The sequence below is a fragment of the Nerophis ophidion genome, linkage group LG23 (genome assembly GCF_033978795.1).
Source record: "Nerophis ophidion isolate RoL-2023_Sa linkage group LG23, RoL_Noph_v1.0, whole genome shotgun sequence".
Classification (NCBI taxonomy): Eukaryota; Metazoa; Chordata; class Actinopteri; order Syngnathiformes; family Syngnathidae; genus Nerophis; species Nerophis ophidion.
Window position 1 is genome coordinate 32,115,813 of NC_084633.1, and position 17,436 is coordinate 32,133,248.

Consider the following 17,436-nt stretch of genomic DNA (forward strand, 5'->3'; position numbering starts at 1 on the left):
AATAACTAATGGCTAACAAGAACAGCTTACCGCTATGACGACCAGGACAAAATGTAGCACGACAGGTAATAGATGAAAAGAATCACAGACACGACAAGGGCAACATATGACAACGACAAGTCCGATTGACAATACAATGATCCAGCAATGACTGCAGGAACAAAGCAGGTAAATTAGGAGCTGGCTGATTGACATCAGGTGTGACCAGATGCCAATCAGCCGCAGCTGAGTGAAAACAGGAAGCTGAACCAACATAAGAGCACTAGACAGGAACTAAGGACAGGAAATACTAAACACAGAAGAGAAACTAAAACACAAACTGTCAGTTTGTTTATATGTATATATATATATATATATATATATATATATATATATATACATATATATATATATATATATATATATATATATATATATATATATATATATCCTGTCAAACATGTCCATATTATAATCAGAAAGGGGAATATCTTGCATGTTAATGTCAGGACACACAAAAACAATCCAAGAAGTTTGACACAGATGGCCATTTTGCTTGGAGGTTGTATTTTTGGTGGATTTCCATCATACTTGTTCTGTATTATACTTGCAGAATAAACACCGTTCCAGCACTGCCTTAGTCCTTAACGCAGCCAAGAGAGAAACAAATACATTTGTCACATCTGTCACAGTCGCGCTTACGAGATCACTGCAAGCATGTCCTTATCATAATCTATTTGTCAGGAGTTTTTACAGCAGTCGCCTGCAGTCCGATATAAAGTGGAAACGCTAACGAGTAGCAAGCGGCGCTAAGTGGTGCTTTTGTGCCATGGAGTCAATCACCAGCACGTTAGCTCAACGCCGCCTCGCTGAGAGGATTGTGTTCTAATTATTGGTTTCATATTCCAACAGCAGCATGACGGCTTCTCTCTATAAGTGGCTAATGACGCCCACGTTGCTCCAAGATGCCAGGTATCACGGTCTGTGTGTGTGTGTGTGTGTGTGTGTGTGTGTGTGTGTGTGTGTGTGTGTGCGTGTGTGTGTTGAGGGGGTATACCCAAGATAATGGTGTTCCTCAACACATTAATCTGAACACTTTGCTGTTTTACAAAAAACAAGAAATCTCAATATGCTTGGGAGTTGTGTGTGTGTGTGTGTGTGTGTGTGTGTGTGTGTGTGTGTGTGTGTGTGTGTGTGTGTGTGTGAGTGTGTGTGTGTGTGTGTGACGGACAATAACAGAGGGACTACACGTTTCATGGAAACATTAACTTTGCAGCTGCGCCTGGGAACAGCGGAGGAAAAGTGTTCAGTGTTTGGCTGGCATCCTAATGGCGTGAAGATGTGATGTATGATGGCAATCTTCAAATGTCTGTATTTATGTTTTTATGCACGTGTGGGGTCGTATTATTATGATATCCTCCCCCAACCCCCACCCTCCACAGTCCTGGTGGTCTACATAACATGTAAAGGTGGTTGTTTTGGTGAAAATGTTGCATAGATGATGTTTTACTGACCACTTTGATTGATTGATTGATACTTTTATTAGTAAATTGCACAGTACAGTACATATTCCGTACAATTGACCACTAAACGGTAACACCCGAATTTGTTTTTTAACTTGTTTAAGTCCACGTTAATCAATCCCCAGTATAGGGTGTGGACGGTCTTATTTACGTGCCTCCACTGTGACAGCGTCTTCTCCCGCTTCATCCTTGTTTTTAGCGCTTACGTAGCCGGGCTACTGAGAGGTATAAGTTCCAACTGTGTGTGAGGTATGGCAACAGCGGGGGATGCATGTGCATGTACGAGCCAGTCTGCCCCCCAACAAGAGGGTAGAGAAAAAGGAGGAGCTTATTGACGTTGCACGGGGGGGGGGGGGGGTGACTAATCTAAGGGCCCACACATAGACCCCAATAGACTATATGACAACATGATGATGACAACCTCGATCCTGACCTCATGGTAAACTACCGACCGGTGTCTCACCTTCCCTTTATTTCAAAAATCCTCGAAAAAATTGTTGCGGAGCAGTTAAATGAACACTTAGCGTCTAACAATCTATGTGAAACCTTTCAATCCGGTTTCAGGTCAAATCACTCTACGGAGACAGCCCTCGCAAAAATGACTAATGATCTATTGCTAACGATGGATTCTGATGCGTCATCTATGTTGCTGCTCCTCGATCTTAGCGCTGCTTTCGATACCGTCGATCATAATATTTTATTAGAACGTATCAAAACACAAATTGGTATGTCAGACTCAGCCCTGTCTTGGTTTAACTCTTATCTTACTGATAGCATGCAGTGTGTCTCCCATAACAGTGTGACCTCGGACTACGTTAAGGTAACATGTGGAGTTCCCCAGGGTTCGGTCCTTGGCCCTGCACTCTTCAGCATCTACATGCTGCCGCTAGGTGACATCATACGCAAATACGGTGTTAGCTTTCACTGTTATGCTGATGACACCCAACTCTACATGCCCCTAAAGCTGACCAACACGCCGGATTGTTGTCAGCTGGAGGCGTGTCTTAATGAAATTAAACAATGGATGTCCGCTAACTTTTTGCAACTTAACGCCCAAAAAACGGAAATGCTGATTATCGGTCCTGCTAGACACCGACCTCTATTTAATAATACAACTTTAACATTTGACAACCAAACAATTAAACAAGGCGACACGGTAAAGAATCTGGGTGTTATCTTTGACCCAACTCTCTCCTTTGAGTCACACATTAAAAGCGTTACTAAAACGGCCTTCTTTCATCTCCGTAATATCGCTAAAATTCGCTCCATTCTGTCCACTGAAGACGCTGAGATCATTATCCGTGCGTTTGTTACGTCTCGCCTTGACTACTGTAACGTATTATTTTCGGGTCTCCCCATGTCTAGCATTAAAAGATTACAGTTGGTACAAAATGCGGCTGCTAGACTTTTGACAAGAACAAGAAAGTTTGATCACATTACGCCTGTACTGGCTCACCTGCACTGGCTTCCTGTGCACTTAAGATGTGACTTTAAGGTTTTACTACTTACATATAAAATACGACACGGTCTGGCTCCATCCTATCTTGCCGATTGTATTGTACCATATGTCCCGGCAAGAAATCTGCGTTCAAAGGACTCCGGCTTATTAGTGATTCCCAAAGCCCAAAAAAAGTCTGCGGGCTATAGAGCGTTTTTATTTCGGGCTCCAGTACTCTGGAATGCCCTCCCGGTAACAGTTCGAGATGCCACCTCAGTAGAAGCATTTAAGTCTCACCTTAAAACTCATTTGTATACTCTAGCCTTTAAATAGACTCCCTTTTTAGACCAGTTGATCTGCCGTTTCTTTTCTTTTTCTCCTATGTCCCATTCTCCCTTGTGGAGGGGGTCCGGTCCGATCCGGTGGCCATGTACTGCTCGCCTGTGTATCGGCTGGGGACATCTCTGCGCTGCTGATCCGCCTCCGCTTGGGATGTTTTCCTGCTGGCTCCGCTGTGAACGGGACTCTCACTGCTGTGTCGGATCCGCTTTGGACTGGACTCTCGCGACTGTGTGGATCCATTATGGATTGAACTTTCACAGTATCATGTTAGACCCGCTCGACATCCATTGCTTTCCTCCTCTCCAAGGTTCTCATAGTCATTATTGTCACCAATGTCCCACTGGGTGTGAGTTTTCCTTGCCCTTATGTGGGCCTACCGAGGATTTCGTAGTGGTTTGTGTTGTGTTGTGGTTTGTGTTGTGTTGTTGTTTGTGCAGCCCTTTGAGACACTAGTGATTTAGGGCTATGTAAGTAAACATTGATTGATTTTGCACACACTGAACTAGGGTTGTACGGTATGCCGGTACTAGTATAGTATCGCGGTACTAATGCATCAAAAACGGTACTATACTCTGTTTGAAAAGTACTGGTTCCCCATATTATTTTTTTAACATACACGACGACGCTGACAGCCAACCACGCCCACTTTACTCTATAAAAACACAATCTAATGCTTTCAGTGTTAACAGGAGAATGATTGCACACCTTGATAGCATCATCTGAGCATAATTATACAGTACATACTGTACACGCTTTCGTCCCATTTCAATCAATGACATTGTGGATGGCGCTGATTGTTTTTTATCTTTTCACGCAAGATCAAACCCTTTCAGGGTCGTGTTTGCTGAAAATAATGGAAAGCGCCACTCTACATAGCAACTGGCGCTGTGGTCAAAGTCTGAATTGCCACAGAACACTTTTTATTTTATTTTCTTTATGCTTTTGTGTTTTAGATTCTTGACATATTGCTTGATTACCCTTTGGAGTGATGGACGGCTGACTAGCGCTTAAACAATTGCTGCCGCTCCCTCCCCTCTGTTGCAGGTTTTGTTGATTCTATGTAACATCAGAATCTGAATCAGACATACTTAATTAATCCCCGAGGGGAAATTAAAACATGTTTATGAGTGCTATGGCTATGACTTTTTTTTTTTCTTAGCCTCAGTCTGGACCCCCTCCCTGGAGTCCAGCCTTTGACTGAGTATATATATATATATATATATATATATATATATATATATATATATATATATATATATATATATATATATATATATAAGGCATCAGTCGAATAAGTACAGGCAAATATTGACACAGGTAACAGATTCAACACTCTACTTTCATCTGGCGGCTGAAGTGTGGTTGTGATACCATGTGATACCATTTCGTCACTCTTCATGTGTCAGGTAAACTGCGACGAATTGGGACTTATGAATCCCCTTCTTACTATGTGTCATTGTGAAGCTTAGTTTGTTAGGATTTGACTAATATACACTAATAGTGCTATAAAAAAGTATATACATATATATACTGTATATATATATATATATGTATATATATAAATATATATATATATATATATATATATATATATATATATATAATATGTGTATATATACATGTATATATACATATATACATATGTATGTATCTATGTATTATATATATATACATATACATATATATATATATATATAATATGTGTATATATACATGTATATATATATATTTATATATGTGTATGTATATATGTATTATGTATATATATATATATATATATATAATATATATATAATATATACATACATACTTCAATCTCAAATAAATGTAAAATTTTCAAAAAATGTATTTAAATTTTTTTTCTTTTTTTTGTTGTAGAAAAATTTCTACAACGCAAAATTTCCGACTTTGAATTTGTACATCACTCGACACAATAAAAAAATGGACTTTCAATCGAAGCAGGAGGTAATAATTAAAGGAAGACCAACGCTGGAGCTAAAAGGTTTTTTTCAGACAGTGATCTCCATCGAGACAGAGAGAATTTTAAAACCGAAGAAAGATAAGGTAGACTTCTATAAACAAGTTATCGATGTTTTTGTTCAGAAAGAGCGGCACATGGACTTCATTTATAAGTAAAGGTAAGACCATAATGATGATTTTTTTATTAAATGTGCTTTTTTGTGTGCTACAGTTTGTATGTGTAAAGAATGCTGGTATAAGCTTTTAAACATAACCCGTTAACTGCTGCCAATCAAATGGTGAATAAGATACTCTTTGGGGTTCATATGTTTATAAATCTGACTGAAGAAGAAGTCAGTGCCTCACCAGCCATGAACCTCACCGCACGTCACTGGTATTGGTCATTGCCCATTTTTTTTGTTTTTTTTCCATTGTTACCTTTGAACTGTATGTAGAAGTGGCAGCTGGTTGTAACAGCTATGTACTATTTTGATGTCCCTGACATGGCAATTAAGGGAGTGTGATGACATTTTGCAAAAAAATGCACCCACGCATGTCTGAGCGTTTATAAATACACAAAGGCAGCATGTGACTCAATCATTGTAATTAGCGAGGGAAGGAACAAAATGTTTTGTGTGAGAGTGCGCTGTATCTGCTCCTGAGACAAGCCCAGTTAGTCAGGCAGAGCCAGGTACTGGGTCTGCTGGAAGTGCTGGTTGAGGGTCTGGAGCTGCAGGCTGGAGTAAATAGTCCGAGGCTTTCGGGACTTCTTCCCCTTCCCGTTGAGCCGTAGCTCTCCCTTTTCTAGTGCTGTGGTGGGTTTCTCGCGCTCTGTGTGAGGAGAGACCGGGTATAAAAACATTGACAGGGACCTATCAGTGGACAGTAGGGATGGCCGTGGTTTGCATTTGAACCCCAAATCAGTACTTCTTTAAAATTGAAAACAGGTAAATTCTGTCAAAAAAACAACAACAATGCTTTTTTTTTTTTCTTTCAGTATTTTGAGACATGAAATAAGGCAAAATAATTTGCACATCAAGAAATAATGTTACACTATTGAATGGAGACAAGTCAAACACTAGTGCCAGGTGGAAAACGGCCCTTTTGCACTAAGTATATTTAAAATCTACATTTCTTTTGTAAATTGTAAATGGGTTATACTTGTATAGCGCTTTGCTTTTCTACCTTCAAGGTACTCAAAGGGCTTTGACACTATTTCCACATTCACACACTGATGGCGGGAGCTGCCATGCAAGGCTCTAACCACGACCCTTCAGGAAAAAGGGTGAAGTGTCTTGCTCAAGGACACAACGGACGGGACGAGGTTGGTAGAAGGTGGGGATCGAACCAGGAACCCTCAAGTTGCTGGCACGGCCACTCTCCCAACTGCGCCACGCCTTCCCAAATCTGTTTAACATTATTATAGCAATATATAACCATAAGATATAACATGTATAAACATTGCTTCCGTATTTCGTACCATTCGGTATTCATCTGACATTGTGAAATGGCTTACGAAGGCAAACCCAGGAATCACTCCACACAAACAACAATTAAAGTTAATTATGTACGTTCCGCCATTTAGTGGCAGAGCATGTAATCGTTCACAGCTGACATTAAAGAATGAACAAAGATCCATTAATTTTCGTAAATAAATAATTCTCAGGCCAATTAAGTGAAATTGGATAATGATAATCTCTCACTGCACACATTGGTTGGGAATCACTGTTATAGGCCACAAAGCACATGTTAGTGTAACATGAGACAATTATAGTGTAACATGTAACAATTATAATACATTGACTTTATTTGTTGTTTAAAAAAAACAAAAACGCCCCTAGACCGCACTTTGGAAACAATTGGTTTACGTTAAAACAGGGGTTCTTAATCTTTTTGACCTCAAGGCTAAACATTTCCACTACAGAGAGGCTCCGGGGCCCACTCAAATATTAACACTGAATTAGTGATCTTACTACTGCTTTTAATCGTATCCAATAGTTATATCTGACCTTCTTACACTTTAACAGATTAAACTTTTGTCAAATGATATGAAACCATGTGTTCGTCACAATGATCTTCGTCAACGCTTAGGTCAGGCTGATTTAAAAAAAAAAAAAAAAAGGTACTGACCAAATATACTGCAAAAGAAGGGGACTCATAAAAACTGATTAAATGCAATTGAGATACAATTATAATAATAATAATAATAATATATATTTTTCTTCGATAGGCTGCCGATGAAATTAGAGTGCAAATGAAAAGGATGTTGTGGCTTTGAGACAATTGTGATAAATAAACATTGATTGAGTGATTGATTGAAATACATCTTCACCCCTGTAGTCATAATTTTTGCGCTTAAGAAACTTCTCTATGATTTTTGTCATGTCTTGTGATCATTTATTGTTTAGTTATGTTCGGTTCTGTCATGTCTTGTGATCATGTTTTGTTTAGTTATGTTGGGTTTTGTTTAACACTCCATTGCTTCCTGCTTTTCACTCACCTGTGCTCACCTGCTTCCTGACCACTAATCAGAGGCAGTATTTAAGCATGTCATTTCCAGTCAGTCCTTCTGGCGTCATTGTGTTCTTTTCATGCTCTGTCCATGCTATTTTTTCTTTTGTGATCCGCTTCTTGGATCACCACATATTGTTTATACTTCCAGTTGTTATATCACTCTGTCGTTCTACCCTCTTACTTCCTGTTTAGTCAGTCACCATAGTTGCTCATTGATCCCACCTGCTAATCCCGGTTTCTGCACACCTGTCACTTTTGATTACTTCCCTATTTAAGCCCGTCCCTTTTCATTATTTTTTCTGGGTTCATGATTTGCTTTTCACGCAACGAGTTACGCCTGCAATACTTTCATGTATGTATATTCTCGCTAAGCTTTTCACGCTAGCCATTGTTCATTCCAGTTCTCATGCTGAAGGTTTTGTTTTGTCTTTTGTGCCTACGGGTCAGTTTAGTTTGCATTTTGTATCACTTAGTTCTCATACTAGCGTCTTTGGTTTCCTTTTGTTAGCTCCAGTGTTTTGTTTCTTAGATCATTGTTGTAGAATAAATCTGTTAAAACTTACCTTTGCTGTGTTCAATTTTGACGCATCCTCGAGGGAATCGAACCCGGTACCACGATGCCACACAGGCGTAATATTTTCATGCCAAAGTCCATGCTGCTCTTGTCAAGCCACAGTAAGTGTTTTTTTTTCTGTCAGGGTTGTCGTTCTCCCAGGAAAGCAGACGGACTACTTGGGACATGGCGTGCAGGTACAAACATAATTTAATCTTTAACTCCGAAAAGGTGAAAACAAAAAGGCGCACAAGGTGAAAGCACAACTTGACGAAGGAAACAAAAACTAACACTAAGACTAAACTTTGGACATGAAACTAAAAAAAAAACACTTACTATGGCTTGACAAGAGCAGCATGAACTTTGGCATGAAAAACTAGCATGGACAGAGCATGAAAAGAACACAGTGACGCCAGAAGGACAGACTGGAAATGAAAGCGTTAAATACTACCTCTGATTTGTGCTCAGGTGAGCACAATAAGTAACGATGGCAACAAAACAAGGGAGTGAAAAACAGGAAGCAATGGAGTGTTAAACAAAACCGAACATAACTAAACACAACTTGATCACAAGACATGGCCATTTTTAGTTCCGGACTTCTTCTGTTTGTTTGATATTGTCATTACTGCCAAGAGTGGTGGGAAAGTGTATTACAACAGAGTGCCATTGCAGCTTTCACTGACCACTGCCGAGAAATAGATATTTTTTGGCGATCCTCTAGAGGGGAATCGCGGCTGACTGCAGATATAAAACATACATACGCTCATTAAAAGAGTAATTATATGTTTGTCGTTGGGACGGGTGCATGTTAGCGGCTATCGTGTTTCTTTTTATGAAATAAATCATGGCCGTTTGCTTGTTTTTCGCAGTTGTCCCATGTAAGTGTTTGATTTTTGAATTGTTGAATTATGTGCGTCCCAAAGTCACCAGCCTTGGCGTCACTATAGACAGCGATTTTAAACTAGACAAACAAGTCAATGGCGTTTTAAAATCCTGTTTTTATCACCTTCGTCTTTTAGTAAAGGTTAAACCGTTTTTATCTTTTAACCTTTTTGAACAAGTCGTGCATGCTTTTATTTCAAGTCGCCTGGACTACTGCAATGCACTTTATGCTGGCATTAGCCAAAAAGCTCTCTCCCGGTTGCAGTTAGTCCAGAACGCGGCAGCACGACTTTTAACAGGGGCTAGGAAACGCCAGCATATAACCCCAATTCTTCAGAGTTTGCACTGGCTCCCTGTTCATTTTAGAATTGAATTTAAAACATTGCTGTTTGTTTTTAAATCTTTACATGGACTGGCACCTCAATATATCTCGGACCTCATCCAAATTTACATCCCTGCGCGCGCTCTGAGGTCTGAGAGCCAGCTCCAGCTCGTGGTGCCCAAGACCAGACTTAAGACCAGGGGAGACAGGGCCTTCTCTGTGGTCGGCCCTAAGCTCTGGAACACTCTGCCGCTCCATGTTCAAACTGCTTCCACAGTGGAGTGCTTTAAGTATCGTCTTAAGACCCACTTTTATTCTTTGGCTTTTAACACCACGTGAGTTGTGTGGTCCTCTGTTGTCCTCTGTGTTTTTTATACACTTTGATTTTTATTTTACTGTTTTAATTGATTTTACCTTTTAAAATAGTTTTAATCATATTTGTTTTTATATTGTTTTTATTGGTTTTATTTTTATTCATTTTTTGTTTTATTCAGTCATTGGTGGAGCATAATATTGTTTTTAACATGGCTGTGCAGCACTTTGGAAACTTTATTGTTGTTTAAATGTGCTATATAAATAAAGTGGATTGGATTGGATTGGATTGTTTTCTGTTCTAAATTGAGTTGTGCTTTGTTTTTAGCTGACATTCTTCTGCTTACATGGATGTGTGTTTAATTATAGGTAGCCATTACCATAGCAACACAATCCAGTACTGGGCGCCCATATAGTGCATCTGGAAAATGACTGCATCTGTTACAGCCTTATTCCAGAAATTGATTTTTGTCCTTAAAATTCTACACACAATACCCCATGACGACAATGTGAAAAAGTTGTTCTTAGATTTTTCTTACTAATATAATAAAAATGAAAAAGTATTCACAGCCTTTTCTCGATGCTTTGTTGATGCACCTTTGACAGCAATTACAGCCTGAAGTCTTTTTCTACAAGACACCACAAACGTGGCACACCCATCTTTGGGCAGTTTCCCCCATTCCTCTTTGCAGCACCTCTCAAGCTCCATCATATTTGATGACAAGTGTTGGTTTTCATTCAGGATGTCTCCGTATATTGCTGTATTCATCTTTCCTTCTATCCTGACTGGTCTCCCAGTTCCTGCCGCTGAAAAACATCCCCACAGCATGATGCCGCCACCACCATGCTTCACTGTAGGGATGGTATTGGCCTGGTGTTTCCTCCGAACATGATGCCTGGCATTCACGCCAAAGACTTTAATTTTTGTCTCATAAGTCCAGTTAATTTTGTTTCCCATGGTCTGCTCGTCTTTCAGATGTATTTTGGCAATTTTCTTTTTACTAAGAAATGGCTTCCGTCTGCCCCATGATAGGCTTTGTATTCAAAAAGACTTAAGGCTGTAATTGCTGCCAATGGTGCGTCAACCAAGTATTGAGCAAAGGCTATGAAAAATTGTGTAAATACGTCTGATTTCTTATTTAATTTAAAAATGATAGTAAATTTGCAAAAATTTCTTAAAATAAAACGTAACACTTTATTATGGGGAACCCATATTCACCATTAATTAGTTGCTAATTAACGTGCAAATTAGTAACATATTGGCTCTTAATGAGTCATTAAGTACTTATTAATACCTTATTATGCATGGCCTTGTTACACAACCAGTAAGGCATTAACTAAGAGTCTAATTAAGAGTGAACATGTTCCCTATACTAAAGTGTTCCCAAAAAAAAAACGTTTTCACATTGTCATTAAGGGGTATTGTGTGTAGAATTTTGAGGGGAAAAAATGAATTTCTTAAGACCGCTTACAAAATGGCGCATCTTGCATGGAAAGACGGTCAGAACGCGGCTTGAAGATGGTATGTAAAACATTTTGAGCAAAGAACTACCATTACATGTTATGTAGACCAGTGGTCCCCAACCTTTTTGTAGCTGCGGACCGGTCAACGCTTGATAATTTGTCCCGCGGCACGGCGTTTTTTTTTTTTTTGTCATGAAAAAGGGAGGTTTTTTGGGTTGGTGCACTAATTGTAATTGTATCTTGTGTTTTTTATGTTGATTTAATAAAAACAAAACAAACAAAACAAAACAAAAAAAATATATATATATATATATGTGTGTGTATATATATATATATATATATATATGTATATATGTGTGTGTGTGTGTGTGTGTATATATATATATATATGTGTGTATATATGTTTATATATATATATGTGTATATATATGTATGTATGTATGTATATGTATGTGTATATATATATATATATATATATATATATATATATCTATAAATATATGTATGTATGTGTATATATATATCTATAAATATATGTATGTATGTGTATATATATGTATATATATATATGTGTATATATATGTATGTGTATATATATGTATATATATGTGTATATATGTATATATACATATATATGTGTATATATATGTATATATATATGTATGTGTATGTATATATATGTATATATATATGTATGTGTATGTATATATATGTATATATATATATGTATGTGTATGTATATATATGTATATATATATGTATGTGTATGTATATGTATATATATATATATATGTATGTGTATATATATATATATATGTATATATATATATGTGTATGTATATATATATATATGTGCGTATATATATATGTATATATGTGTATATATGTATATATGTGTATATATATATATATATATATATATATATATATATATATATATATATATATATATATATATAATAATAATGATAATTAATAAAAAATTATTCTGCGGCCCGGTTGGTGACCACTGATGTAGACCACAAGGAAGTGTTTTAAATGTAGAAAAAAAACATATGACCCCTTTAAGGGTAGTTCAAAATAAGTGTTATTTTATTCACAGGCTGGCTATTTATATATGTCTTTTTTTGTGTGTGTGAGGCCTTTGCTCATAGTTCAAATCATCTGTTTTTGTTAAAGAGGTGAATATTATTTTGGAAGAAAATAAGGAATTATCTACTCCCCACAAATTAAGTCAAAATTAAGGTAATTAATTAGTTAAAATAACGTGTCTCTATGCTGTTTTATATATGTGTTTATTATTAAAACATACATATTAAAAAAAAAACAACAACAAATATTTAATTTGAATTCATTTAATTTCATCAAGTAAAAAAAAAAAGAGAGCCATTGGTACATCGAAATTATGAGTTAAGAAAGTCGAAATGATGAGGTAAAAAAATCATAATTATGAGATAAAGAGTTGTAACCATAAGGTAAGAAAAGTTTAGATAGGAGATTAAAAGTCAGAGGCGACTAAGAGTCAAAAGTATGAGCTAAAAAGTCATAAATATGGGATAAAAAGTCAAAATCACAGTGACTTTCTACCTATACGCATTTTTATCTCATACTTCTGACTTTTTATCTCTTAATTAAGACTTTTTTCATAATTTTTCCTTTTTTTAATGTAGTACCTTCTCATAATTTTGACTTTATTTTAGGATGGAAAGTATAAGGATGGAAAGGATAATGCAGACAGGGGCACAAAAAGAGGGCGAAAACAAAAGGTAAAAAGTAGACCGAAAATGTACCATAGTAGCAATATAAATATAATATGTAATATTATATTTATGTTGTAATATTTTATTTATAATGTAATATTTACCGTATTTCCTTGAATTTCCGCAGAGCATATAGTATGCGCCTGCTTTGAATTACTGCCGGGTCAAACTCGCTTCCCAAAATAATTAGCGCATGCTTAGTATTACCGCCTGGTCAAACTCATGACATCACGAGTGACACTTCCCCTGTCATCATCTTCAAAATGGAGGAGGCTGATTTCAATACCGGTATTTTGAAATCACATAAAGGGAAGAAGATTAAGAGCTATTCAGTAGGATTTAAGGTCCAAGCTTACATCACACTCAAATTTTTACTGCATACCTTTGGTAAGTGCCGGAGGGAGAAGAGGTTTTTAAATAATTAGCGCATGCTTACTTTTACCGCATGCCTTTGGTAAGCGCAAGAGTGAGAAGAGGTTTTAAATTAATTAGCGCCCCGGCGGCAATTCAAGGAAATACGGTATATATTATTTATACATTATATAATATATACAATATGTATGTACATGTGATTTTTTTAATTTTTATTTTATTTTTAATACAGTTTCTGAATGAAAAAAAAAAACACTTTTTCACATTTCCATTATGGGGTATTTTGTGTAGAATTTTGAGGACAAAAACTAATTTATTCCACTTTGGAATAAGGCTGTAATAACCCGCCTTCCGCCCGAATGCAGCTGAGATAGGCTCCAAAAGGGACAAGCGGTAGAAAATGGATGGATGGATGGATGGATGGATGGATGGATGGATATACCACCCAGTGGAAAAAGTGAAGTGCTGTAAATACTTTCCGGATGCACAAGTAAAAAAAAAACAAAAAAACAATGGTGACTTTCGCTTATGAAATTGGTTCCATTTCACAAAGTATTTTCAATGTAATTTTTGGGGGGGTTGTGTTTGTTCATTTGTATTTGATTTCACTCAAAATACCAAGAAGACGAAGAACTAATATGTTGTGTTAGGTGGAAAGGTTTTCGTGGGGTGAACTCAAACTGCCACATGTGACAGCGACACACTTACAATCACAAGTGCCTGTCTTTACCTTTTGGTGAAGCGCTGCAAAGCCCAGGGTAATCCTGCAAAGACTGTAATTACGGTGCAGCGTTACAAAGCACACGACACAGTCCTGCTGCAGTCGGATAACAATACTCCTATAAGCGCACTGCAGACAGCGTGGCGTCAAGACTCTCCCACGTGTATCTCCTTGCGTGTGGAAGACGTGGCGGTGGGGTTTGTGTTCGTTAAAAATTGGAACACACTTCCAAATTGCTCATGAACTGTAAAAGCTGTTATATGCATTTCTGGTTGATTTTTTTTCAAATTGTTCAACTTTCTTAGTAACTGTACAAAACATATACAAAACATTATTTTCAATGACAGTAACACTAGGAGAATGCGGAAATGATACCAACATCAACATATTCCTGATTTGGCCATTTTGTATTAGCAAACTGAGTAGTTACAAAACGAGACTATAGTTCAGGGGTAGGGAACCTGTGGCTCTAGAGCCAGATGTGGCTCTTTTGATGACTGCAGCTGGCTCTTAGATTCATCTTATCTTACATTGCTTAACACAATAAGTAATGAATAATTCCACTGGTAATCAGTGTTAAAAATAACGTACAAAATGTAAAAAATTCTCATGCATTTTTATCCCTCCATCCGTTTTCTACCGCAGTGTTTTTCAACCCTTTTTGAGCCAAGGCACATTTTTTGCGTTTAAAAAATCCGGAGGCACACCACCAGCAGAAATGTACTAAAAACGAAACTCAGTTGACAGTAAAAAGTTGTTGTCTCAATTGTTGGATACGACTTTAAACCATAACCAACCATGCATCAACATAGCTCTTGTCTCAAAGTAGATGTACTGTCACCACGTGTCACATCACGCCGTGACTTATTTTGAGTTGTTTGCTGTTTTCCTGTGTGTAGGGTTTTAGTTCTTGTCTTGTGCTCCTATTTTGGTTGCTTTTTCTCTCTTTTTGGTATTTTCCTGTAGCAGTTTCCTATCTTCCTTTGAGCGCTTCTTCCCGCATCTACTTTGTTTTAGCAATCAAGAATATTTCAGTCGTTTTTATCCTTCTTTGTGGGGACATTGTCGATTGTCATGTCATGTTCGGATGTACATTGTCTTTGCTCTACAGTAAGTCTTTGCTGTCGTCCAGCATTTTGTTTTTTTGTTTACTTTGTAGCCAGTTCATTTTTAGTTTTGCTCTGCATAGCCTTCCCTAAGCTTTAATGCCTTTTCTTAGGGGCACTCACCTTTTGTTTATTTGTGTTTTAAGCATTAGACACCTTTTTTTTTTTTACCTTCACCCTGCCTCCCGCTGTTTCCGACATCTACAAAGCAATTAGCTCTAGATAGCACCGACCACTCAACAATACCACATCATTTTCAGACTGTAATTACTGCTTTGCAAAAAATATTTTTAACTCATATAGGTGAAATTATATAATCTCCCACGGCACACCAGACTGTATCTCACGGCACAGTGGTTGAAAAAGACTGTTCTACTGCACCTGTTCAAGAAGTCAAGAATGGTAAGAAGTATTTTATTCATTATCAGTTAGCTTCAGAATTTTTTTTTTATTAAAAAGAATAACATACGTGTTATACCCTAATGTTGGTTTTACATAAAAATACACACATTTAGTTGTATTCAGTGTTTAAAAAACATTATATAGCTCTCACGGAAATACATTTTAAAATATTTGGCTTCCATGGCTCTCTCAGCCAAAAAGGTTCCCGACCCCTGCTATAGTTTGATCCTGCTTTCCTGTTATGTGGGGAGAGGGTTGTACGGTATACCGGTACTAGTATAGTATTGCAGTACTAGTGAATCAAAAACGGCACTATACTGTGTTTTAAAAGTACCAGTTCCCCATTTTTTTTATTTTTTTTTTAACCGGCATGACATTGCTGGTTTTACGAGCAGAGGAGCATGTTCGGCAGCGCACAATCACAGAGTACTTACAAGCAGACACAGTGTGCGGTCAGAAAAGGGAGAAGGGACGCATTTTGGCCTAAAAACTAAAGATAAAAGTGAAGCTATAACACCTCAGGAAAAGGTGCTTTAAGACATTGCTAGCTAGCTAGCAGCTGACAGTTGGGAGTGTTTTAGCTACTTCTAAACCTCTAATCCAAATAAAGTAAGTTTCTTACAAGTATCATCCTTGCAGGACGAGGAGAAGCTAAACGTGCTTCACTACACACCGTAGCCCACCGGCGTCACCGCGTAAGACGGCGTTTCTGAATTTAAACAAATGCCATGGGTATATCTACACCTGACATCCACTGTAATGATATCAAGTACAATAGTGTGTCGAGTCGATACTACTATGATTACATCAATATTTTCTATCCGTCCCAAAATATTTTTACCTTTTAAAAAAAAAGAAAAAAAATCATACTATGTTTATAAAGTCATGAAATATGTCCCTGGACACATGACGACTTTGAATATGACTGTGGAGGGTGGCGTGGTCTACGGGCCTGCCGCGAAGCGGGGTGTGTAAGGACCGGCCTCGAAGCACAGCTGGCAGGTGATAGGATTACTCAGCTGGGGTTGATCATCCAATCACCTGCCATGCTTATTAGCGGCAGCCGGGCGGACACACAATAGGTGGAGTTGGAGTAACTGAGCGGACGCGCACTGGATATTTCGAGAGAAAAGGAAGACCAGAGAGACTGAAAACTCACAGAGCGGAAACTGAAAAGGTGGGTGTGTTTTCCTAGTGTGTGTGTGTTGCCAAATAAAAAAGACATTGCTAACACCAGACATCCGGGCTATCATGGAGGTTTGTCGGCATCAGGTGAACCCACGGGAGGAAGACTTTCACAACTGTAACTACTTGGCATCGGATCGATACATACATTTGTGGTATCATCCAAAACTAATGTAACGTATCAAAGAAGAGAAGAATAAGTTATTATTATATTTTACCAGAAGTGTAGATAGAGCATGATGAAACAGAAAATAACAAGATACTTGTTTTCATGTGGAGTTTTTTTGCCTTTTGGTTGGGGACCCCTTTGGACTCTGTGACAAGGGGTGGCACTTTAGTGACTTCTGTGGTGCTTTTTTGTTGACTTCTGGATCTGCCACCCGTGGAGATCAGCTGCCGGGTCTCTGCCACACCAGAGTCCGTTTGGAGAGACTGGAGATGCGGTTGAAGAAACAGGGCCGCAGAGCTGGCACTGGGAAAGCTTCACAGTGTCCTTGGATGCATCCTCGCTCATCCATGCGAACTGGAGACTGGCCGAGAGGTGGTGGGCGGCCGAGGATGGAGTCGGCTTTCTTGGGAATTATTCTCTGCATTTGACCCAT

General features: G+C 37.9%; 1 pseudogene; it reads right to left on the reverse strand.

The window, feature by feature from the left end:
* The window catches only part of LOC133541814 (homeobox protein Dlx4a-like), a 110,836-nt pseudogene extending 93,400 nt beyond the window's left edge, over positions 1-17,436 (reverse strand).